The following is a 4,778-nucleotide window of genomic DNA, read 5'->3' on the forward strand; positions in this document are numbered from 1 at the left end:
CACAGCCCAGGCAAGGGAAGAGGTTGAGAAGGAGAGTCCAATGATTGTAGATGGCTATTCTTGATGTGTATTAGCAATACCAATGTCACATGAATAACTAATGTAAAACAAACCCAAACTCTGCAACTAACATCCCCATTCCTTGAACCATCCTGGGAAATCTCGTGCCCTCACTCAGAGGCCCTGCCAATTTGTGGGGGATCTCTGGTTTGCAAGGACCCAGCTGCTCTGTATTCCTGTGGGTGATGTCATCATAGAGCAATAGTTGCATTAAACCTCACTGTCTGTAAAGGTAGGAGACGTAGACGTCTCAATTTCATTTAAGATGTATTTAAAGACACATTGCAATGCCAAGGTTGACAGATCTATGGGCTAAGTGCTGGAAAATGGGATTAGAATAGTTAGTTGGAAGATTTCTTTACAGTACAGATCCGATCGACCACAGAGCCTTTTCCTGTCCTGTGGACCTCCGAGGCACTTCTTATCGGAATATGACAAGCCACATTAGAAACCAGGTCAGAGAGTCAGATATTCGAATAGATGGTACATGATTGATTCATGTTTTTGGGAGGAAAATGAAACAGTGAGTTTAAACGTGACATTACGGAGCTCAGGGAGCAGGAATATGTAATAAAAATTGGCTATGCTCAAAGCTGGAATTAGAGAGAGGCACATATCACAGAGATTTGTGAGGGTGGACAAGCTTAGAGATAGGGAGGGTGATGAGACTGGAGGAGATTGGAGGATGTTAGAGATTGAGGTTTTTGTGATACCAGAGGTAGTGAGGGTTCTGAGGCAGGAGAGGAATTGCAGAGATAAGAAAGAGTTGTGAAACTGAATGAGGTGACAGTGATCGGGAGATTTGTGAGGATGGAGGAATTCAGAGATAGCGAGAGTTAGAGTCATAATGTTATACAGCAAGGAAACACACCCTGTGGTCCAACCAATCCATATCGACCGGAATTCCAAACTAAACTAATCTCACCTGCCTCCGCTTGTATAATTATAACAATTATAATTGTAGTTACAGATACCACTTCCCCTGGAAGTTCATTCCACGTGTGTAATAATAAAAAAAATCCTTATTGTCTTTTTCAAACCTTTCTCATCTCTTCTCAAAAAGAATGCACCCTAGTCTGGAATTCGCCTCTCCTCCAGCCACACACCATATCTACACTGTTCACGATTTTATAAACCTGTAATAAGATCAAACCCTCAACCTCCTATCTTCTAGTGAAAGAAATCCCAACCGATCCAACCTCTCCAGATAACAAAATTCCTCCGTTCCCATCACCATCCTGGGAAATCTCTTCTGAACTTCCTCCGATTTAATAATGTCCTTCCTATAACAGCACAACCAGAACTGGACACAGAATTCCAGAAGAGGCCTCCCCAACATCCTGTACAACCTCAACATTACGTCTCAACCCCGAGACTGAAAGGTGTTAGCAATGAAGGTAAATGTACGAAACACTTTTTTTTTTACCACCCTGTCTACATGTGACACAAATTTCAAAGACCTGAACCCTTAGGGTTTTTTTTTTGTTTTATATCACTACTCAAGGCCTACTTTAAATTAGTGTAAGTCCTGCCTTAGTTTGTTTTATCAAAATGTAATATATTGAATTATTCCAATTCAAAAATCTGAAAACTCCTTAGAATGTAAAGTCAATCGGAGTGCACTTAACAGGGAAATCAGGAGGGCAAAAAGGGGGAACGAGGTAACTTTGCCGAATAGGGTTAAGGATTAGTGTGTAGCTATACTTGCTGAGCTGTAGGTTTGATATCCAGACATTCCATTACCTGGCTAGGTAACAACATCAGTGGCGACCTCCAAGTAAGCAAAGCTGTTGTCTCCTGCTTTCTATTTATATGCTTGTCCTGGATGTGGTTCCTGGGGTATGTGGTGATGTCATTTCCTGTTCGTTTTCTGAGGGGTTCATAGATGGTATCGAGGTCTATGTGCCTGTTTATGGCATTGTGGTTAGAGTGCCAGGCCTCTAGGAAATCTCTGGCATGTCTTTGCATAGCCTATCCCAGGATAGACGTGTTGTCCCAGTCGAATAACAAACGTTGCAGGGTAAAGGATAATCCGAAGGGTTTTTATAAATACGTTAAAAACAAAAAGCTAACTAGGGAGAGAATAGGGCCCCTCTAAGATCAACAAGGCAGCCCATGTGTAGAGCTGCAAGCGCTGGGGGAGATATTAAACGAGTATTTTGCATCAGTGTTTACTGTGGAGAAGGACATGGAAGATGTAGAATCTGGAGAAATCGATGGTGACATCCTGAGAAATGTCCATAATACAGAGGAGGACGTGCTGGATGTCTTGAAATGCATAAAGGTGGATAAAGCCCCAGGACATGATCAGGTGTACCCTGAAAATTCTGTGGGAAGCTATTCACGTAATTGCTGGGCCTGTTGCTGAGAAATTAGTGAGGTGCCAGAAGGCTACAGGTTGGTTAATGTGGTGTTATTGTTTAAGGAAGGCAGGTAGGACATACCAGGGAACCTTAGACCGGTGACCCTGACATCGGTGCTGCGCACTTTGTTGGAGGGAATCCTGAGAGATAGGATGTACGTGTATTTGGAAAGGCAAGGACTGATTAGGGATATTCAACATGGGTAATCGCATCTCACAAACCTGATTGTGTTTACTGAAGAGTAGCAAAGAGGATTGATGGACCCATGCGATGGATGTGATCTATATGGACTTCAATAAGGACTTCGACAAGGTTCCCCATGGGAGACTGTTTAGGAAGGTTAGATCTCACGGAATACACGGTGAACTGGCCATTTGGATATTGAACTGGTTCAAAGGTAGAAGACAAAGGGTGATGGTGGAGGGTTGTTTTTCAGAAAGAAGGCCTGTAACCGTGTGTGCCACAAGGGTTGGTGCAGGGTCCACTACTTTTCGTCATTTATATAAATGATTTGGACGGTTAATATAGGAGATACAGTTAGTAAGTTTGCAGATGGCACCATAATTGCAGGTGTAGTGGACAATAAAGAAGGTTTCCTCTGTTTACAACTGGGTCTTGATCAGATGGGTCAATCGGCCGAGGAGTGGCAGATGAAGTTTAGATTAGATTAGATTACTTACAATGTGGAAACAGGCCCTTCGGCCCAACAAGTCCACACCGCCCCGCCGAAGCGCAACCCACCCATACCCCTACCCCTACACTTACTATTTACATTTTAACCCTTACCTAACACTACGGGCAATTTAGCATGGCCAATTCACCTGACCTGCACATCTTTGGACTGTGGGAGGAAACCGGAGCACCCGGAGGAAACCCACGCAGACACGGGGAGAACGTGCAAACTCCACACAGTCAGTCGCCTGAGGCGGGTATTGAACCCGGGTCTCTGGCGCTGTGAGGCAGCAGTGCTGACCATTGTGCCACCGTGCCGCCCACAAGTTTAATTTAGATAGATATGAGGTGCTACATTTTGGAAAAGCAAATCTTAGCAAGACTTTTACACTTAATGGAAAGGTCGTCGGGACTGTTGCTGAGCAACGAGAACTTGGCGTACAGCTTCATAGTTCCTTGAAAGTAGAGACGTGTTTAGATAGGATAGCGAAGAAGCTGTTTGGAATGCTTTCTTTATTGTTCAGTGTATTGAGTACAGGAGTTGGGAGGTCATGTTGTGCTTGATCAGGACATTGGTTAATCTACTTTTGCAATATTGTGAGCAATTCTGTTCTGCAACTATCAAAAAGATGTTGTGTAACTTTACAGGGTTCAGAAAAGATTTACCAAGATGTTGTCAGGCTTGGAGGGTTTGAGTGTAGAGAAAGGCTGAATATGCCGGGGCAATTTTTTTCCTGGAATGTCAGAGACTTAAGGGTGACCTTATACAGGTTTATAAAATCATGAGGCACATGAATAGGATAGATAGACATGGCATTTTCTCTGTGGTGGGGGAGTCCAGATCAAGAGGGCATAGGTTTAGGTTGAGAGGGAAAAGATCTAAAACGGATTGAAGGGGCAATGTCTTCACGCAGAAGGTGGTGCGTATATGGAATTGACTGCGAGACGAAGTTGTGGAACCTAGTACAATTGCAACAGTTATTAGGCATCTGGGTGGGTATGCAAGTAGGAAGCGTTTAGAGGGATATGGGCCAGTTTTTGGCAAATAGGACTAGATGAGGTTAGGTCATCTGGTCGGCATGGACGAGTTTGACCGAAGGGTCTGTTTCCATGCTCTTTGTCTCTGTGACTCACAGTGGGGATCAGCTCAATGTGTTTCAGTCTCTTAAAACGTAAATTTTAGTGTGTTTTACTTCATTAAATCTACAACATTGAGTTGGGTGAGACATTATTATTTTAAATACCTATCTTATGATATTTTGATTAAAATTTTAAATACAAAGTATTGGTACTAATTTAATCTCGAGTCATGTTTTGTAAAGCAGTAAGATTCTGCATTTTTCTGGGACTGTGGAACGTTAAAGTTAAATGGCCATTCGTACTGTGATGAGCTCTTCCTGTTGGATGTCCGAGATTAGGGCGAGTTTCAATGATCCTGATGATTGTATGCAGAAGTGAGGATGCAAATCCTGTTGAATCGCACGGATCAGATGGAGCATTTGTAAATGGTAATTAAGAAATTACAGGAGCCAGGGAGTGTGATAGCTGTCAGTTTCAGGTAGGAAAGCTGCAGATACAGTCATGTAGATGGGGTACCTCCCGGAAAGGTAGGATAGCGAGGTAGGTGGTGCAGGAGTCTCCTGTAGCTATCCCCATGTCAAACAAATATACTGTTTCGGAAAA

This window comes from Chiloscyllium plagiosum, chromosome 8 (assembly GCF_004010195.1).
Source record: "Chiloscyllium plagiosum isolate BGI_BamShark_2017 chromosome 8, ASM401019v2, whole genome shotgun sequence".
Taxonomy (NCBI): Eukaryota; Metazoa; Chordata; class Chondrichthyes; order Orectolobiformes; family Hemiscylliidae; genus Chiloscyllium; species Chiloscyllium plagiosum.